We start from the raw sequence: 22,445 nt of genomic DNA, 5'->3' as shown, positions 1-22,445 counted from the left end.
ATTTTATGCTTACCTGTATATCTTGTTAGAAAGTTTTGTCCAACAAAATGTCTCTTTTTCCTAATTTTAACATTAGCTATGATCTGCAATAGCAGGAAACAATTTACAATAAGTTTGTATTTGTTAACATTAGTAAATGCATTAGCTAAAATGTACTAACAATAATTCATAATGATTTTCAGCATTTATTAATCTTTGTTAATGTTTGTTAATACCAATACATTGTTCATTTTAGTTCATCGTGCGTTAACTAATCTTAACAGTTACAACCTTTGTCAACACAGGAAAGAAAACTGCACACGTCAAAATATTCAATGGTTTTAAATTAACTAATGGCGGTGCAAAGACTGAATTTTCTTCTCAGCTGCCTGTTTGTTCAGCATTTAATAGATTATCAGAGAGGATCAATCATTTATGAAATGTCTTCATGCTTTTACACAGTAACAGATCAGGCAATCCTCCAGTGTTACAAATGACCAATTTAAGCATTAAATGTGATGATGGGGTTTCAAAATACAGCATCTCTCACTTTAACTCTTTTAATTGATTAGATGCTTCACCGAGTGGGCAAATCTCTTTCACAAGCGCTCTTCTGAGAACATTTCCATCATGACATAAACAGCGTGCAATTCAACTAACATAACACAACCTTATTAATAGTCGAGGGACAGTTTTATCTTCACAAGCATTGCACAGGGCTACAATCACAGTGAGATATTGTCACAAACATCCTTCATTATTACACTGCAGTCCTGTAGGAGCATAATACACTAACGCAAACATCACTACAGTATAAAGTAAACTAACATGAAACACATTTACATAAATGCACTTTACAAATTCAAAAGCAACTTACAATGCATTCAAGCTATATATTTTATCAGTATGTGTGTTCAGTATTGGAGTCAAACCCATTGCTAACACAATGCTAACACAATGCTTTACCAGGTGAACTACAGGAAAACTGTACTCAATTTGATGTATGGTTTGACAAATTTATTAGATAACAATGTGGACAGATTGTGAGACAGCCAGCAATGTTTTTGTCTGGCTAAAACAAGGCAAAATTTGGTCTGTCTTACCATAGCCCAAAATAAAATTACTGTAAATAAATAAATGAAAGCAAACACCTTGTAATCATTGTTGACTTTGCTTACATGATGGAGTAAGTATCATACATCTTACAAGTTATTTTGGCAAAAACGACATGTACCCAAATTCAAGTTTATTTTGGTTAGAAGCGAGTTACTCGTAGCCAGACTGTATCATGTCTATAATGACAACTATTGCTTGCTGGCTAATGAATCACCAACTTTTATAGAAGGCATAAAAGCAATGTTTGATTTAGTCTCATGCATCACTCTGTATTGTATGTGTGCCTTAAGGATTATGAATTTACATCCATTGCATTTAAATGACACTTAATTGAATGTGTTTTTTCTATCTTTAGTTCATGTTCCTGTGTTTTTTATTTTTACCTCTGGCTTTTTATGCAAAGACAATACTTTAACAGTTGTAATATTATGTTGGGTGAACCAACTTTGAAGGCAGTTTTGAATGCAAGTTAAAATTAAAAAGCATGTTAAACTTAAAATGTCACATATCAGTCTATACAAGAAGCAATGAAAGAGATATTTTTATCTGTTCAGTAAATGTCAGAATTCTCTTTATAAAGTTTTCAATTTGAAAAGCTTAACATGTCAAAACCAGGTGAAAATGAGCACACAACAGTTTTACAGGGATGAGAAATGTTCTTGGTTAAGCATTAACCTCTTGTTAAATCAAAACTGCCACACAATAAAATCTCAAAGGAAACGGAGGTTACTTTGGGTTTTAATGATGCAACATCAAAGAAATGTTTTAAAACCGCATTTAAAGTAAAATAACAGATCACCATGAGAACAGTCAGCACCAGAATTAATCACAGTCAAAATGAGGATATTCGGATATGCGTGTATTTCAATCACTTGACTATGAGTGCGGATGTGCTGTTTTACCTCGAGAATGTCAGGGGACAAAGTTCCATGGCCATTATAACACAAATGAGCTGGGAAGATCTTTAACTATTATGAGCCATCACAAAAACATAAAATTAACATTCATAAACCAAGACATCCAGCACTGACCCAAGCTGAAATAAGAGTAATGACGTGCAAAGCATTAAGAGACCATCAAAAGACTTTTACTGGCATTATGTCTGGCCTTTGTGCTCAGAGAACCATAAGATTTCACAGAAATACTGGTTTATGATTACACACTGTCCTCCTGGATAGAAACCAAAAATATAATAGCCTAATATAATATATAATATTTTATAATTTAATATCAATGTAGCAATCAATTTTTATTTACTGTATGTGTTTTCTTTTTTATTCATTCTTTTTTAATACATGTCTTTATGCTTTATTTGTTAAATTAAATATATAATTATTTCAGTTGAACTTGGCGTAGTAATATACAGCGGGGAAAATAAGTATTTGACACATCAGCATTTTTATCAGTATAAGGAAATTTTTTAAGTGGGAAATTTCCACCAGATCTAGCCAAATATTGAATTCATACAAATAAATCAGAACATTTAAGTATACAAGTTGAGTCATAATAAATAAAGTGAAATGACACAGGGAATAAGTATTGAACACAATTTATTAAATACTTTGTAGAAAAGCCTTTGGGTGATTACAGCTTCTAGACGCCTCTTGTATGGAGAGACCAGTTGTCTGCATTGCTCAGGAGTGATTCTGGCCCATTCTTCCACACAAATGGTCTTTAAATCTTGAAGGTTCCTTGGGCCTCTTTTATGAACTTGGATCTTCAGTTCTCTCACTGGGCCATTCAAGCAACTTGATTTTCTTTCTTTGAAACCACTTCATTGTTTCTTTGGCCTTGTGTTTGAGATCATTGTCTTGCTAAAATGTCTATCCTCTTTTCATTTTTCAGCTTTCTGGTAGATGGCAGCAGGTTTTATCCAGAATGTTTTTGTACATTTCTCCATTCATCCTGCCTTCAATAATATGAAGTCTGCCAGTACCACTTGCTGAAAAGCAGCCTCAAACAATGATGCTTCCAACCCCAAACATAACTTTTGTTATGGTGTTCTTGGGGTGGTGGGCAGTGCCATTTCTTCTCCAAACATGATGTGTAGAATGACTGCCAAAAAGGTCAATTTTGCTTTCATCTGACCATACTATAGTCTCCCAATAATCCACAGGCTTCTCCAAATGCTCTTTCGCAAACTTTGACCGATGCTTTTTGTTCAGCAGTGGAGTCTTGCGTGGTGAGCGTGCATGAATGCCATGGCGGTTCAGTGCATTGCTTATAGTTTTCTTTGAAACAACAGTACCTGCTGGTGCAAGGTCTTCCTGAAGTTCTGCCCGAGTTGTTCTTGGCTCTTGGAGAACTCTCCTTATTATTCTTTGGACTCCTCGGACAGGGATCTTACGCAGAGAACCAGATCATGGCTGGTTTATGGTGAAGTGATGCTCTTTCCATTTTCAGATAATGGCCCCCACATTGCTCACATGAACTTTTAGCATTCTGGAAATGCGCCTATAACCATTCCCATCAAAATGCTTTTCAATGATAAGATTATGAAAATTTTGAGAGTTCTTTACTGTTACCCATCATGAAGTCTTTCCTGTGTACCTCCTGGGTAATGAGAAGCCTTTATAGGCCATCAATTAGGACTAAAGCAGCTGATATCAATCAGTACTGATAGGGGGCAGGGTTTCTCTTTCCATATTGACAGATTTCAGGTGATCTCCTGGCGTTCTTTGCCATTTTGCACCTTGTTCTCTTTATTTGTTCAATAATTATTCCCTGTGTCATTTTACTTTATTTATTATGACTCAACTTGTATACTTAAATGTTCTGATTTCTTTGTATGAATTTAATATTTGGCTAGATGGCTACATCTGGTGGAAATTTTGTGTCAACTTAGAAATCCCCTTACTGATAAAAATGCTGATGTGTCAAATACTTATTTTCCTTGCTGTAGAACTGTAATGCGGTCAACAGACCTACTTCATAGGTGTCCATTTACTGAATAGTAATACACACTCTTAGAATATATGTCAACCAATCAGAATGAAGCATTCATAAAAATACATAATAATAATAATAATACAATAATATAATTTATATAAACATAGTTTCATATTAAAACGAGGGAAACAAGTTAAGGATGTATAACTTACTTGGTTTAAAAACCTAATTGTACAACTTAAAAAAGTAAGTGTTCGTGCTGCCTTAAATTTTTTAGTTTATTCAATATAAAAATATAATTCACTTACTTTTTTTAGGTTGAACCAACAAATCTTTTTTATACTGTAGTGTATTTAGATCAATATTCAAATAAGCGCATGCTTAAACTAAGATGTTCCAATATGAACTTTTGCACAGTTGTCATTTAAAAGTATAATAAGCAAACTAATTTGATGTATTTTCTGTACACACACATCTGCATTTCAGACATGTTTTTGATCATCCTACTCATATGTATTACAGTAGCTCTCTTTTTTTTCCTAAAGACAAGATTTCTTTCAGGCAGTTCTTTTATATTTTCATGTTTTTTGGCTGAGACTCTGATGAATTGTACAGTAATACAGCAGCTGTAATGATTTTTACTTCAAATTGATTGGTGAAGTGTTATATAACTTTATTTAAAAGGGCACAGGCATTGTTCGGTTCAAAACCCAGCCAGGTCTCTGTATGAACACCCACAGTAAGACATGAGGAGGCGTTCAACAGTCTCACGACTGCAGATAGATACGATTCCCAGTAACACCTTGATGAAATAAGCCAGTGACTTGACATCATTTGACATCATTGCAAATCATCTGTGCCTGCTGAGAGCAAGATATCCCAGACCTGGCAAAAAAAATCATATTTATACACTTAGAAATCATCCAGTTTTGGTTGCGATACTGTAGAAGAACCCCCACATCAATTTACAGTATGTCACAGATGGGGACGGTACCATCATTTAAATTACTTGAAAGAACTGATGAACGTTTCAGTAATGAAACCATGTAAATGTGCTTCCACGATAACATAAAATCTCATTTCTAAAGTCCTAAAGACATTCAAGGGAAGAGAGAGAGAGAGAGAGAGAGAGAGAGAGAGAGAGAGAGAACTTTTCTCAATTAGACGATTATAGATCGCTATCCTGATTGTGTTCTGGACATTTCTAATGTTATAAATCACAGCCATTGGCTGCCTCTTTTAAGTTTAATTACACATTAAAGGTAATTGAATTCTGCCATCCATCATGAAAATTAGTTGCAGACTCTGAGAACCTTTGCTGCTTTAGGAGACACAAGATAACAATTTGAATGATTAACCGATAATCATTAATCTTACTGCATTGTTTTTAAAACTTGAAGTCATCTCTCAGAGCTGTCGAGAAAACACATATCCCACCTTATTCTTATGTTTCAATATAATCCGTATAGGCCCACAGTTATCGAATTTATGAAAAACTACCGTGGTGTTGAAAGCGCTAAAGTTCTAACGTTTCACCCCAAGGACGAGTGGATGAAAATTGATGTGGGGCCGAGGATTAAAATAAACTTTATTTAGATCATTTATGGTGAACGTTGTATTGAGTGACTTCCGAAGTGCAGGTAAAATGCAATTTTCTGATTCTAATTTGCTTGGGTTTTCTCCTTAGGAATCATGAGGACGGCACCTTTATTGGAAACGTAAGCGAATAAACAAAAAATAAATAAATAAATAAAGCAAGAAACGTTATTGCCAATTTTACAGAAGCTCTTTTGTTTTTGCACTTTTAAAAATACCTGAACAAACATGTTGAAACGTGTCGTACCTCTACCATCTCAATATTAAAACTGAGACGAGATTAACTGTTAATGTTCAGGCCAATTGGGACTTCGGTTTATTTACACCTCATCTCAAATGCTGGAAGGTGCAATTTTGATTTATTAGAACTTCATATTTACCAATCAATGTAAGCACTGCTGTTAAAAACAAATGATTGAGGATTTGCCAATGCAATCTCAGGGGAATTTGTACTTATTTTACAAAGTGGCTAATTCGAATTTGTATGTCCACGTTCTTATGACCACATTCAATGTTCAACCTTCATTCAACCCTCAAACATTCAACATTCAACCCTGTGATGTTGGGGTTAGGGGTGGGGTTTCATTAAAGTTCTTTTAACCCTTAAATTCACTACCCTTTTGTGTTGCTTGTAGATGAAAGCATCCACTAAATAAAATGGCTGTAAATATGTATCAGATTATTATTATTTTTTTTATAAATCTTTTTTTGCATAAATCACCCTCAGTACTAATCAAAACTACTAAATCCATGATTTTAACTCTTTAATTGCCAAGTTTATAAGTGATGTCACTGATTTGGGGAATAATACAAATAAATGATTGATTTTTAATATAAAAAGTGATTGTGGACTGGATTTTTTTCACCTTTTTCACAGTCTTGGGCATGTCAAAGATTAGTAAAAACTAGGGCTGGGAAAAGATTAATTGCGATTATTCGCATACAAAATAAAAGTTATTTTTGCATAATATATGTTTGTGTACTGTGTGTAATTATTGTGTATATTTAACCACACACACATACATATATTCATGTCAGATTTTTTTATATTTATGTATATATAATATAGAATATATAAAAATATAAATAAATTAGGGCTGGGAAAAGATTAATCGCGATTAATCCCATACAAAATAAAAGTGATTTTTGGCACAATATATGAGTGTGTGCTGTGTGTAATTATTATGTACATATCAATACACACAAATTAATTTACATGTGTGTGTGTGTGTATATATACACTAGTCAACAATTGAAGTGGGTCAAAACCTTTTCTAAAAGTTGCCTTTAAACCAATACCCAATACTTGTTCTTGAGTAGTATATATATATATATATATATATATATATATATATATATATATATATATATATATATATATATATATATATATATATATATATATATATATATCATATATCATATATCATATATCATATATCATATATCATATATCATATTCATATATTATGCCAAAAATCACTTTTATTTTGTATGTGATTAATTACGATTAATCTTTTCCCAGCCCTAGTACAAATATTGGTTTTGATGCATTTTTAATTTTTTTGCATCATCAGATTTAATTTTCCCCTCATTTACTGTTCGTGGCAGTTTATGCCCAATTGCCTTCCATTTTAATGACATTTTTTATTGCAAAGCCATGACATCATATAATAATCCATTCCTGATTTTGGGTGTTTTTTTCCTTTTGCAAAGAGGTAAAATTTGTCATTTTTACTTTTGATCACCATTAACCCTTTAGTAGGCCTGTGCAAAAACAGTTTAATTTCTGATGTGTACATTGAGTTATATGGAGTATAACAGCATATAATTCTGTGTGTGTGAGTGTTTAATGGTAGTAAATTTGCCTACGGTGTATTGTTGTTTTTGAAAAAAAATTATTTCTATTTTGAAGTATTTCTACCCCTAAGGTGACATTGGAGTAAAAAAATCTAAAGTTTAGGTTTGCATGCTCAACTTTCATGTGCTCAAGCCAAACCTTCATGTGCAGAATTTTTTTTTTAAGTTTAGTTTTGCGTGCTCACGTAAAACTTTCACGTGCGTACGTGAAACTATCATGTGCGCTCGTGAAAGCGAAAGGTTCACGTGCGCAAGCGATAGTTTCACGTGCGCAAGCGACAGTTTCACGTGCGCAAGCGATAGTTTCACGTGAGCATGCAAAACTAAACACAGTAGTTTCACATGCGCACGCGAAAGTTTCGCACGCGAAAGTTTCATGTGCGCACGTGAAACTACACTTTATTTAATTTTTGCTCCTTGTCCCCTTAGGGGCTCCATAATTTTCTCAAAATATGTGTCAATATTAGCCTGGGTTTCCCCATGCTGTCTTGCATCTATGCGACACACCGAAGCAGTTTTGTTATTTATTATAACACGGCAACAGACGCAAAGTTACTTTTTTCAATGCAGCCTTAAACAGTGTTCTAAGTAGTTTTGAACGCAAGTTTATTTAAAAAAGAGCAACTTTTGGCATTAAACAACTTCATATCCAAGAAGGATGTTTGGATATGGCAAGACAACCACAGAGTTTTATAGGACCAGCATCGTCGTCGACAAAGTCTATTAAACTTATAAATGATAAGTGGTGTTAATTAATATCATTAATAATATTGTCATTATGCCTGTACTGTGTGGTTGTCACAGTGCCACTAAAATGTGTTGCTTTTCAATATCAATAAACATCTACCTGTTTAGTTGCATAGCTTTCAGCTGTGTGCACACGTACCTATAAAAGCTGTTTACGTTTGAATTTATGTCGTTCTACATACGTCATCTGGTATAATTAAAATGATTAGCTATGAGCTACGTACAGACGCACTTGATAGACATTCGTAGCGCCCAATAAACGGCTCTGGGCATTTGTAACCACACCTCAAATACGAGAAAATGAGCATAATGGTTCCCAGACCACGTCTCATTCTCTATGTGACTGGTCTGGTGTTAGCCAGGCTATGTCAATATAACATTTTTCCAAAAATCATTTCTTTTGCTGAAACACAGAAAAAGTTGTGGCCAAATTAACCCCCTAGTGGATGAAAACGTCCCCAACAACACATAAAGGTTAAATATTTAGAAGTTTTTGTATGATTCCCTTAATTCATACAAATTAGCCAACTGGTGCAAATTCCTGTGAGATCAGGCTGGTTTTGCGCACCAAACCTGCAAAACAGGTCACATGACTTCCGGTTTAGGGGTCTTATTTATAAACCGTGCGTACCCACAAAACAGGGCTGGAAAACGTGTGTACACCAGTTCCCACACAAAGGTTGTAATCTATAAAAAACAAATTTGATGGGAGAATGGGCTGATCTGAGGATGATTTATGTAGGCACACTTGCAGGTGATCTGTGACTTGTACAGGGAACACTGCCTTGTTTTATGAGTCTTAATATTTTTGGCTTTTGTGTATACGTTGACATTTAGTAAGGATCGTACGCACAGTTTTATAAATGAGACCCCTGGTATTTTGTGTGTGTTTTATTAAAGAAGATGTTTAATGTTTTACTTTGTGACCACAAAGAATTAACAGATATTTTACGAGTTGGCTCATTTGTATGAATTCGTCTGAAGTTAAAGGCGGAGTCCATGATGTTTGAAAAGCCAATGTTGATATTTGAAATCACCTAAACAAACACGCCCCTACCCCAATAGAATCTGGACCTTCTGTTGATAGACCCGCCCCACACATACGCAACCCGGCATTTGATTTGATTTGATTGGCTATAAGTGTGTTTTGGTAGTCGGCCCGTCTCCTTTTCCAAACCGTTTTTCAAACACCGTGGACTCCACCTTTAATGCTGCAAAAACATACAATTATCATAAAATCAGGGTTGGTTTATTTTTAAAACACAATTTCTACTTGCTCTTCAAAACCAACATACATTTTGTAATTTTGACTCAAAACAAATAAGATTCACATCCCCACGTGACAACAAGCCCCCGCCTCGGCTACTAATGCAATGGTAGTTAAAACATAATCCACCCGGAGCCATAAAGGCACGTGACGATACACAAATCCATTTATTGTAATAATCGTTGGTTCAACATGGTTGGAGATGTCTCGTTTAGGGCGCTATTATTAATGGCATCTGCTGTTGGACATAGGCTGATGCGCATCTGCATTGTTTGAGGCTAAAGCATTATATGTAATTCTCAAATAAATGCTTGCTTGCCCTCAAAATCACTTTGAAAGTTTTTCCTCAGCGAGAAGATTAACAGATAGTGTTTCTTCTGTGCTGTGGGGCGGTATGAATTAGATTTGTACCCAAAACGGTTGCATAAACCTCGGCCGAATTGGGAAAGTTTTGCAATAAGTTCTGTTATGTTACTGTATGTTTTTTATACTCTGCTGATTCAGACTCTTCAAAGCGAAGCTCGCATAGGGATGAGATGGTAAGACAACGTCGGGACTTAAGAGCCTGTCAATCAAATCTCAGCAGGAACAGGTGAATCTATCAGAAGAAAATGACTGTGATAGCAGACGAGTACGAGGAGATAATGTAGGAGAAGATTGATCCATCTAAAAGATAGAAAGTACTGTAGTTGATGAAAAAGTAAATGAAAAGAAATGTAAAGGGTTCAGATGGAAAATCCTTTATGTGCATCTAACATGTACATTTTATCAGCCTGTTTATGGATTCTGCCAACAAAGCAGTATTTCTGAATGACCTGAAAGTTTTTGATGAACGTCTAGTACGTGCCCAGAGCATTTGGTTACAATCATTATCTCATTTTTGGTGACGTGGCGTTTAGCGGCTTTTGCATCAATTTTTTTCCGGAGAATGAACATATGGGCACATACATAGTAACATAATGTGTTCAGCTCTGTCCAGTCTAAGGTGGTTTTTACTGGTTAACCTGGATCTGTCTTGATGGTCTTAGAGAAGATTTGTGCACTTGTCAGGATTAGAGACCAGCTGGTGATGAGTAAAGCCAGCCTAACACCAGATTTGCAGGCTGAGGACCAACTGCACCAGCTTAACCCATCTTAGACTTGGGCTGGTTACATTTTTTTTTATAGGGGCACATTGAGAGATTACTGGGAAATATTATTTTTAATTTTATTCACTTACCTTCTTACAATTATTACAGTTTCGATAAGGGTTTTGATTACACTGCGTTGTTTACCGACAATTTGTTGGTTCAACAGGTTGATCTACACTCACCTAAAGGATTATTAGGAACACCATACTAATACCGTGTTTGACCCCCTTTTGCCTTCAGAACTGCCTTAATTCTACATGGCATTGATTCAACAAGGTGCTAAAAGCATTCTTTAGAAATGTTGGCTCATATTGATATAGCATCTTGCAGTTGATGGAGATTTGTGTGATGCACATCCAGGGCACGAAGCTCCCGTTCCACCACATCCTAAAGATGCTCTATTGGGTTGAGATCTGGTGACTGTGGGGGCCATTTTAGTACAGTGAACTCATTTTCATGTTCAAGAAACCAATTTGAAATCATTCAAGCTTTGTGACATGGTGCATTATCCTGGTGGAAGTAGCCATCAGAGGATGAGTACATGGTGGTCATAAAGGGATGGACACGGTCAGAAACAGTGCTCAGGTAGGCCGTGGCATTTAAACGATTCCCAGATGGCACTAAGGGGCCTAAAGTGTGCCAAGAAAACATCCCCCACACCATTACACCACCATCACCAGCCTGCACAGTGGTAACAAGGCCAACACATCCTCACTCCCAACTCGTAACATATTGACGCTTGGTCAGGAGCCCTTTGCGTCAATACTATACGCACAGGGTACCCCTTTAGCGTTATTTTTTGACGTCCTGGGTTTCCCAATGACTTCTATAGGAACGCCTGCGGCGTTGACATTTGACGTGTTAAGCACGGGTAAAATGAGAACAAAAATAGGAATAAAATAAGCATAAAAATAAAGAATTTGCTACAATAAATTAGTTATGGCAGGGATTGTCATACTGTTTTTAATGTGCTGCGATTATGTTTGGTTATTCAATGATTAATCATTGCAAACGCAATGCAATGCAATTAACATTTTACATTAGATTTATTTAATTGTTTGTTTGTTTATTTATTTATTGGTTGGTTGGTTGGTTGGTTGGTTTATTGATAGATTTTTATTTTATTTTTTTTATTAATAAATCCAACAATTACTACCGCTGACGTCACTGTAAGGCGCGATCAGTGTTGCCAGGTTTGCGGTTTTCCCGCACAATTGGGCTATTTTGAAAATACAGTTGCGGGAAAAAATTCGGAGCTGCGGGTTGCGGTTTTTTGGGCTAGTTTTATAATGTGCCGCGGCCACGAAAATGTTTATCTGTAGACTTATAAAATGAACGTTCTTTATTTTCCTAATGTGCATTAATGCCATAAGCAATACATGTCAACCCAAGGACATCTGCAGCGTCAGGAAGTCAGTGGAAAAGTGAGTGGAGGGGCGCTTTTTGCTCTTAATATCACGTCAGGAACAAGAAATTACCTTACGTAAGGAGATACGTCTATACTGAGAGGATATTTACAGACCACGTGAACCCATCTTTGTATGATCTTTTCAAGTTAAATAGAACATTTTAAATATGTAGATAGTATGTTAAAAGGGCAGAGTTCATACTGTCTCAATATAGCACGGTTGGGTACACTAAGATGTACTTAAGATAATCTTAAGAAGTACTAAAGTAGATTTTTTTGTGAAAATAGAGCACCGTAAGTGCATTAAGAAAATTTTCTTCTGCATGTAAAGTACATTAAAAGCAATAGTAAGAGTTTATTTTAGAGCCTTTGTTGTTATCCCGGAGGTTTCAACTGTGATTGGACAAATGTAAAAATTGGGCTAGTTTTCATTTCTTTTGGGCGGGTTTTAAGTTGTCATTGGGCTGGAAATTTTTCTTGGACCTGGCAACCCTGGGCGCGATCCATTGCGATTTTACACTTGGTAAGTAGAACAGACATCAATATAGACGGGAACAATCCTTAAATTTGCGTAGTAATAATCGTTCAATCACGGTAAAATTTTGTGTTTAGAACCTTTAGAAGTGTCTCACGGCATTTCGTGATTTGGTCACGAAATTTAATCTATTTATTCGTGGCAGGAACACGTTTATTTCGTTATTTTCGTAATTCCAGCACGTTTTTTAAACTAATGTATTTCAATTGGATGGATCTTTCGTGCATATAGCACGATTTTTTCTGCCAGTCGGGCTGCAGTAGGGAAGCTAAACATTTATTCACAAGATCTTATCAAGACTGCAATATATAAGAATAAATAGGAATCGGCAACAATTAACGATCTATGCCAGCGCAAGTCAATATTTATCTGGTCATTTTCAACTGGTTTTTAATGTTAAAAGTCCCTCGCAGTCAACAGCTGTTTCCGGTGAGTTCTCAACTGCAGGATCAATAGCATTCAGCAGTGAGTTTAACAACGCTCAAATGTGGGTAAAATAACATTCAGAGAGGAGTTTTATTAAAACAGCGTTCAACTGCATGTAAGACAACCTTTTAGAGGTGAGTTTAACAACGCTCCACGGCGCGTGAGATTAAGTATTTTAAGCGTTTTCTGATCATGTATTGCTTATTAGACGTGATGCATGCTGGGTGTTAAATAATTTTTATCAAATGATCGTTGATGTTAATAAATATAGATCTAAATATACATTTTACTTGTGTTCGATTAATTAATAAGTTGTTTAATTATTAATTTGTTTATTTAAAGTCCTGTAATAACTGTGACGTCATCGAATGAGACGAAGGTCCATGGCTGTTTCAACTCGGAAGTTGAGATGAAGGTAATTCTTACATTTACAGAGCAAAAAAAAAATTTAATCGTAACAATAAGTTGTGTTTGGAACATTATAATGTATACGGTAGTAATCTTAGGATGGTAAATAATAGAAGTCATTAAAAATAACTTCGTTGCACCACATATGCAGTAGGCTAATAGCAAAATAGCTATAATTCATTCTGTCGCAAATAAGGTAACTAATCATGCAAGATTCAGGGAAATGCAAGATTTCAGTAGTGATATGTTACCTATATTACACTAGCTCGCAACTATTAAGCCAATTTTAGTCAACATAATCAGACGAAGAACAGTGTTGCCAGATTGGTTTGTTTTCCAGCCCAGTAATTATTTAAAATCCACACAAAATTATACAATAAACGGTCAGATATGATCTATAATAAAACAATACAACTTAATTCATAACAGCACCAATTGGGAATCATGTTTTAATATGAAATTATGAATAATTTAATTGCTCTTTCAGAGATTACATAGGAGCCTACAATTTACATTGCAACTGTAAAATTATTTTCCATTTCTGTCCTCTCCCTAATAATTTAAAAATTCCACCTGCCCAAACCCTTTTTATTGCACATAGTAGCCTACAACCCAAAACCAACCAAATGAGTGCAAAACTTCCCGTTTTACCAGACTGATGAAGAATACTGGTGAAAATGTAATATGTATTAATCTAAAAAGTTTTTTTCTCTCTCATCAGGTCCTTTTAGTATGTTTACCTTTGTATTTGTTTTGTCTGGTCATCTTTGTCTATCTGTTTGTATTTGTGCATATTTAGTCATGACAAGGCCCATATCTGGTAAGCAGGAAAACTTTCCATGTCTGCTTTGCAAGCTTGTCCACCAAAAAAAGTCAGGTCACTGGATAGCCAGTGGGGGAAATCTGTCCTTAAAAGCAGAAATGCTGGGCGTATAATTAATTCTGCCTGTATTGCAGTAAGTGAAAGTGTTCATATTTCAAATGAAGTGCGCATGTTTTTCACATAATATAAGACTAGCACTAGGGATGCACCGATACCACTTTTTAGGAATATGAGTACGAGTATTTGCATTTTAGTACTTGCTGATACCGATACCGAGTACTTAATAATAATAATAAAAAAAAACATGATTTAAATTTACAGGTAACAGCTTTAGTCATATACTTTAACAAAAAAACAAGGGACTAGTTTTACAGTTTGTTGTAAACTCTGCCTCTTTGGACAACACAAGAGGCATTAACCCCTTACACGCTGCTCAAACATAGACATTTCTCAGACCGTGGTATCGATCCATGGTATGGGGGGACTTTTAACGAGTACTTTAGAAAATGTGGTATTGAAGCCGATACCAGTATTGGTATCGGTGCATCCCTAACAAATATGGTCTGGCTTTTACAAACATAGGCTTATTTCATACATGGAAGAATCCATATTTAGCTAAATTGTGTTGAAGAGTATCAATAAGTTGTGTTCGCTGTCAAGTATTAAGAAAGTTATAATGTCAATGGGAGAATGAGTCTGGAATTAACCATTGATTGTATCCACCTTATTTTTGATGTAAATGTTTGTGCCGCCATCTTTATGGTATCGTATTGCAAGGGACACGAGTGTGCTGTTTTGACTGTCTTTTTAATGTTTATTATGAAATTCAGGAAGACCGGTATAATTTTTACAGTTAGGGGTTGCCATAATAGCTGATACAAACACAGTAAATCTCTACAAAACATAATATGTTGTGTATGTATGTGGCACACGTGCACTCATGATCTTTATCCACACATCCATCCAGTAAAACCTTTCATAGTGCTAGTGAACAATAAACACAATAATTGTTCAAAAACAACTTCGAAAATAAGGTTACAGTTCAAAAGTCATATGTTTTATAAAAGAATCTTTTATGGTTACAGCTCATTTACTTTTTCATTTCAGGTGCGGAAACTTGAGGCTGTCGGATACAAGTCAATTGTATTTACTGGGAAACGGGATAAAAAGGACCTGCCGGAGAGCCTCGCCGTGGAGCTGCCAGAGAGCATCGTCATGGAACGGCCGGAGAATCTCAACAAGGAGTCTGAGGCTGTATTTGCATTAAATCTTGTTCCTCTGTCCTCTAGACTCTCTCCAACCTCTCTTGCTCCTATTACTTTTACAACTATTTTCCTCCACTTTCTTTCCCACTTCCTCTGACATGCTCACTATCACGTCTTTGCCTTTTCAAACTATACCATGGCTTCAAACTATACCATAAGGGTTCCCCAAATCTAACCCTGGAGGGCCGGAGCACTGCAGAGTTTAGCTCCAACCCTGATCAAACAGACCTGATCAAGGTCTTCATGATCACTAGAAAATCACAGGTGGGTAAAATTTATTAGGGCTGGACCTAAACTCTGTGGTGCTCTGGCCCTCCGGGGTAGGATTTTGGGAACCCTGGAATAAAGGGTAACTTTTTTCCTATTACATCTTACTCCACAATTTGCTCCTAGTCAAATCTATCTTCATGTATATTGAATTCATTTACCTAACCAGGTAATTATTAGCCAGTTCACAGTGTTTTAGAGGCCATTGTCCAAGGGCTGTGGTCAATATAAATTCCTGACTTAAGCTAAGAGGTCTTTGGGAATACCAACCCAATACATTTTGGTTGATTGACAAAAACAAGCACAAATTCATTTGACACTACTGGAAAGAACTGTATATCACTTGACATAAATAGGGACTCATGTGATTGTTACAAAGCATGGCATTCATGTCTTATTAAAATGTACTTTTTCTCTTCATCATTTCAGGTTGTCGATAAAATAACTGGGGAATTGATAAATAAGGTAAAATATTATTTATTAAGCTGAGTGCTGCTTGTCTCAGTGACTGATTCTGACCTTTCAAAGATAATGTCCAGTAATTGCTTAAAGAGTTAAAATAGTGTGTGTGTGTGTGTGTGTGTGTGTGTGTGTGTGTGTGTGTGTGTGTGTGTGTGTGTGTGTGTGTGTGTGTGTGTGTGTGTGTGTGTGTGTGTGTGTGTGTGTGTGTGCGTGTGTGTGTGTGTGTGTGTGTAGGGGAAAGCTGAATTGGAAGTTCACTGGTGACCGTGCTCTGTGTGGTAAGTTATGTTTTATTATCTTGTTACGTTTATTCCATTGCAATGCAGATTAGTGTGGAATGTGGAATGCTTGAAAGACTATTCCAGAATTTTGTAGATAAATGAGAGATTGATCTACCTTATATCTATTTAGAATATTCTTTTAACATCTTGGAATTTGTGATTGAAGTGGATACACTCAGGGTTCTCATGGTTCATGGAATTTCTGGAATATTATGGAATTTTATAGGTCTTTTACAGACATTGAAAGTCAGTCATGGAATATCAGAGATTTTTGTTTGTTGCTTTAAATTTCAGTTTCCATTCATGAAAATGTACTTCGCTTGTTAACTTGTGACGTAAGGAATAACATTTTTCAGGTCCAAGCCTCAGCTGACTACAATTTATTCTGATCATACATTTTGTTATTTATTAACCTAGCAGGACATCCACCCAATGCATTACAATAGTAGGAGTGATTAATAGGATCAAAATGCAGACACTATCCCGAACTGCCAGATCTGGAACACATGAAAACATGCAGTAATTGTTTAACTTACTCCACTTATCTAAAATAGCTTATAAGTTACCTTAACAAATAGGATAATATCCTTAACTCACTAATGACAACTTAATAATTCAGTTATCAACCACATTTTTGGAGTCATCACTACATTTGGAGGTGCATCCCAGCAAGACCCACATATGTTTTGTTTTGGTGCTGGTTTGCTGGTGACCACCAGCATAGACCAGCATGGAAATGATGCTTGTCTATGCTGTTTTTTTTTCAGCAGTGATGGCTTTCAATATAAAAGAACTGTATGGATATTTTAATTAAAAGTAACTACTACTTTAACAACAGACACCAGAAAATGTGGAGAAAAATATGCCAGTTAAGTACAAGTACCTCACATTTGTACTATGTGTTCTTATGACATTATCTGCACTTTGATATTACAGTGGCAAAACCTGGGATGACACATGGGAGACTGCCAGCGAATTCCAACACAAGTCCCACATCCCAACCAGCTTTCAGCATGACAGCCTACACCTTTTTATTATCAAGCACCTTTCAATTGTTTTTGATTGTCTTTGCTTGCTGTTCTTTATTAAAGTTTTTGCACAGGACCCAGTCTCTTTTAGTGTTTTTTGTTTTTATGTTTTGAATTTTGTATTTTAAAAACTCTGTATTTGTCATGAACTACACAGCAGACAAGAGGTGTCCCATGCAAGATCATAAGGTAGAGAGTTAGTGCTGTTTGTCATAATGAAATTCCCAAAGGCTTTATATTTAAAGAGTTTTGGAGTGCAGTTTTAGTACAGGTAAGTCTACTTGAACTATGATATGCCAGCCAGGAATAAGTACCACAAAAACTATTTTAAAAAGCTATTTAAATCCCCCTTAAATTTTGTAGTCCTGATTGAAATGTCTTATTAGATAAGAGTAACTTTAACATTTATAATTGTTATTAAAAATTTGTTATTTACTTACATTTATTCAGAGTAAAATAATAAAATATAGTCATATTCAAACATATTTTATATTTGGCTATACAAAAAGCATCTTTTTTATATCAGCCTGCATGCTACAATAACTTAATTTTATTTTCTAAACAAACGTGAAATATTGTATTATTTATTTCATATACAGTATATAGATCTGCAACAATTATATCATATTATTTACCTTCAGGTTTATATCAATGAAACCAATTATTTGCTTAGATTACTGAGAAAACTTTTTGTTGTGTGTGTTTGTGCGTGTATAATAAATATACACATTCATAATCGTACCTACAGTGATTTACAGCCGTGCTGATCATTACATCCAGGAAGGACGTGCACGTGATTACCATATATAGACATGTGTGACGTTTCATTGGCGTTAGCAGTACACGCTGTGATTGGACTAACTATAATTCAAAATTAATAAGTGATCCGTTTTGCAAACTTTGTTTTGCTGTGGTTATGACGTTAGTTATACTGTCAGTTGTTGTTAGGTATTGCTATGTTAAAAGAGATTACCCGTTTATCGAGATCTCAACCCTAACCCTATAGTGTACTACACCCTTCTATGAACTACAATTAACAGCGCCATGTTTCCCCGTCCCATCGATAGAATGACAATGGCTTATGGGCAATGTAGTTTAAACACGTTTAGTAATGAAACTAAATAAATACAATCTTTAATGAACAAAATGGCATGTAAATGTGTTCATCATACAAACCCCTATGGCATATTTAAGAGTTAGAATGAAATTTGGTATTTTATTGTGATTACTTTTTAAAATGCTTTTTTAACAGCTTTCCGTGCATGTCAGGAATCTCTGTTCAACATTATTTAGTAAACATATCAAAAAAAGTTGTCCTAACAACTTTTCTCTTTAATAAACTAATCAGACTTTGCTTTACAGCCATTTGAAATTTGCATTATTTTTACATTTCCATGGGCTGTTACTGGGCCCCTGGGAGAGGGAGGACAGTAAAACCTACACAGATCTACCCTCTTCATCATGGATAACAATCTGTGCTGAGTAACATTTTTATCTGAACAATATTTTTATTTCCCACATTTTCCAAATTCATATCTTGATTGTGTTAACTTTTGCTGATAATGTCATTAACATAGGAATTGTTGTAACATCATGTGACAAAGATACATTTAATAAATAACACAGAAAGCAAATTTAATTCTAATTTTGAAAATAATGAGTCCATATCATAATGATTTTCAGGATGAAATTTTTATACAGCACACTACAGTTCAACCCAAACACACAACCCAAAAATATATACCTTGATAAAAGCTGTGAACAGTTGAAAACTCTTTTATAAATATTTATTTATAAAAAAAATAAATGTTTGAACATGACTTTGCATGCAGATGACTTAAATTATCAGCAAATTAGTCAATTCCTTTATTTCTCCCAATCAAATAGTTTCTTCCGAGGCATTTTGTTTATATCAATATTTTATAAGCTTTCGCATGTGAAGTTTTTCCCAATCTTAATGGCAGTGGAATATTAATAGAAAGTCGGATGAGAAGAAATACCTAAAATCTCTAATGTAATACAGTGGTTGAGAGTTGGGGACATCCAAGCACTTTTGGCTTTATCATTTAAAAGATATTAAAAGTTAGATTAATCATTTCTTTGCACATTTAACACACACATCTCTTGTTACCCCATAGGTGGTGTTTATTTTATCAAACAGAGGGTTTGATGTAACACCTGCTAAAAATAGTTTAAACAAATAATAAAATACAATTCTGTCTATATACTAAAGGTGGATGTTGTTTATATATATGCCTATAATAGATGAATGTGTGGATATCTATCCATCCATGATCCTTCATCTAACCATAATTGTATTATGCATCAATGCAAATAGATTTTTTTTAAAAGGGCCGCACAATTAAGACAAAAATTATAATTGTGAGTTATTTCCCCTGATATTGTATTAACAGTTATCACTTTGATTAATAGTATTTACATTGTTTTCATTTAATTATCATTGTATACCTGACTTTGTTACAACTAACCCCGCTGTGTAAAAATGTTTTCAATCCCAGCTATCAGTTACTAGGAGTTGCTAAAATGTTTTAGTGATCCAAATAATATAAGGTTGGATTTGGTGACTTACACACCCAACTCAGAAATTGAAAAACCATAAAACACTTACTTCCATGCCTCCAAAACACTCTTTGTTCAATATATTAAACAAATTCATGTTCTGTTAGAAAAAGATCAGAAGCACAGATTGTCTGGCCCTGTATAAAAATATGTAACTGTGTTACAATCAATCCCATGTTTGTTTGTGCCCCGCTCACTTTAATTGTTGCACTTAATTTCCACCACTGACTAGTTGTAGAAGCATATTGTACATGTATACAGTACATGTCTATTATGTGAATAAAGAGGCTACATAAGGTTATGAAAAGTAGATTTTATTAATTGCTTTATATTGACAGTTAGAAATCTTTGTCCAGAATAATGGAAGGTATCACAGTCTTGTGGATTACAGACCATCACCAGAAATGTCAAAGTCACTGTCGTACTCATCAGCTGAAGCACTATACAAGAAGTTGATGTTCTCGGCTCCCGACAAAACTTGTAGGTAACAGTCTCTTGCTTGGTGAATCTTAAAAGAGGAACACAATAACTTTAATCAGAAACTTAATAAACAGACATCATTGTTGTGTACAGTATATTTATTAGGGCTGCCCCTATAAGGCAACAAAATGTTTGCTGGTCAGAAGAGTCATTGTTTGTCATCAATTAGACAATCACAGATAGCAAGAAACAAAAAACAAATGTTTAATGCACAGCTTCAAACACTGCTAACACACAATTTAAAACATCTAAAACAAACTCTACTGACGTCATTACCTTCTGATATCGGCGAGTATTTGAGATGGCTAAATTGTTAAACGTTTGCTGATGTCAGTGCATGGCCATGAGAGTCAGCATGTCTGCGCGTCCTGCAAACAGAAAATATGATGTCAACATATTCCCCCTATTTATTATATAACTAGTGGAGTATTACACCTGCTAGTGCAGTTGTTTTACCTGCTTTTGAAATGTGTTTTGTGGTCACTGGAATCCTAGAGAGGAAGGCATTGCACTGTTCCACCTCCTCTCCTAGTGTTAATCCACAACCATCCTGATATGCCATACTCCATTTCACCTGGTTAAAATAAATAAAAAGATCCAGATGTTTGCCGATGTTCAATTAGTTTTCTATTGCATAGCAACGTTTTCTTACCTCACATTTAAAATCATGGGCTTTGGCATGAAATACTTCATGTTAAAGGAATGGCTTCATGTTAAAGGAACTTGGGTGGAGTGATTGCTCGCAGCACCTGAGAAGCCCCATGGTGAGGAGCAGAGAGTTCGCTCACCATACAATCACACGAGACAGAAGCGTTAACGCTTAACGAAAAGCTTGTTTGAAACGTGGCCAAGACAATCACCGTGGCCGCAACACATGCTCCGGTCTACCATAAACTTAATTGGCTGGCTCTGCCTAGGATATTTGCATAAGACAATCTGATTGGCTGACGCACACTTTGCCGCTTGAAAAGTTGAGAAATGTTCAACTTCTACAGCGAGCATCGTCACCCATTAAAAGTGAATGGTAAGCGTTAACGCTTACGCCCTGTGTGAATGTAAAGTCAGAATGAGCTAATCACTCTGCCCAAGTAGCAGTGCTTCGTCTTCTGAGAATATAGTTCCCAGTATGAATATGGTTAAAAGAACGCTGTGTCTCATATGACCTTGTTATTTGTACACGCTGTAACTATACATATCACAACATATAAATAGGAAAACGTTGGCGATATTTGTCACTTATTGGGAGCAGTATGCTAGCTGGAGCCATTTCCTTCCAGTCTTTGTGCTAAGCTAAGCTAGCGGTGGGTGCATCAGACAGAGTTACGGAATGCACAGAAATTAAAAGGGTATGTATGGACTTATCTAACTCTGGGGGATACAGTGAATAAGCTAAAATCCCAAAAAGTCTGTGTGTTCCTTTCAAAAAGTGCTGGAGCTCTGAACAGTTTTTTGCAACTCTTTGAAGGTAGGGCCAATATTTGCAGGTTACATCCATAAAAAAGTCATATGTCTTCTGGCAATCTTTTCTTGCAGGTATAGGGGATGGGCAAAAATCTCCACCCTGTATATATTTAAAGCACAGAGCAGCACTCCGTGCCAACATACCACAACTCCAATCCCTCCTCGTCTATGTTGCTTGCAGTTTTTGGGAGGTCTCTCTGGCTGCTGACCACTCCCCTCCACAAACACCTCTTCCACTGACCTACAATATGGAAAATGGTGAAAATAAGACTTTCCTACACAAACTATTCAATAAGAGGATATTGTAGTCCTATAGTGTAATTATCATCTACAATTTTACAAGTTTGGTAATATCCTCATCCTTAGCTATGAAGATGCCTTCAAAGATGTCTGGTTCCTCAGATCTAAAAAAAAAGGGGCAAAACAATTTATGATAA

At 35.5% G+C, this 22,445-nt stretch overlaps 1 long non-coding RNA gene across 6 annotated transcripts; it reads left to right on the top strand.

Moving 5' to 3' along the window:
- Positions 1–12,517: 12,517 nt before the first annotated feature.
- On the top strand, positions 12,518–17,561 carry LOC141349257 (uncharacterized). 6 transcript variants are annotated; one of them, XR_012372985.1, is made up of 6 exons: positions 12,518–12,956; positions 13,296–13,368; positions 14,161–15,438; positions 16,146–16,181; positions 16,413–16,456; positions 17,396–17,561. It is a non-coding gene; the product is annotated as an uncharacterized lncRNA (long non-coding RNA). The 6 variants fall into 6 exon arrangements; XR_012372983.1 differs by having other exon boundaries at positions 12,519–13,087; XR_012372984.1 differs by having other exon boundaries at positions 12,522–13,368; positions 14,161–14,317; positions 15,292–15,438.
- The last annotated feature ends 4,884 nt before the right edge of the window (positions 17,562–22,445 follow it).

Source organism: Misgurnus anguillicaudatus, chromosome 13, assembly GCF_027580225.2.
Source record: "Misgurnus anguillicaudatus chromosome 13, ASM2758022v2, whole genome shotgun sequence".
Classification (NCBI taxonomy): domain Eukaryota; kingdom Metazoa; phylum Chordata; class Actinopteri; order Cypriniformes; family Cobitidae; genus Misgurnus; species Misgurnus anguillicaudatus.
This window is presented reverse-complemented; position numbering and strand designations above follow the sequence as displayed.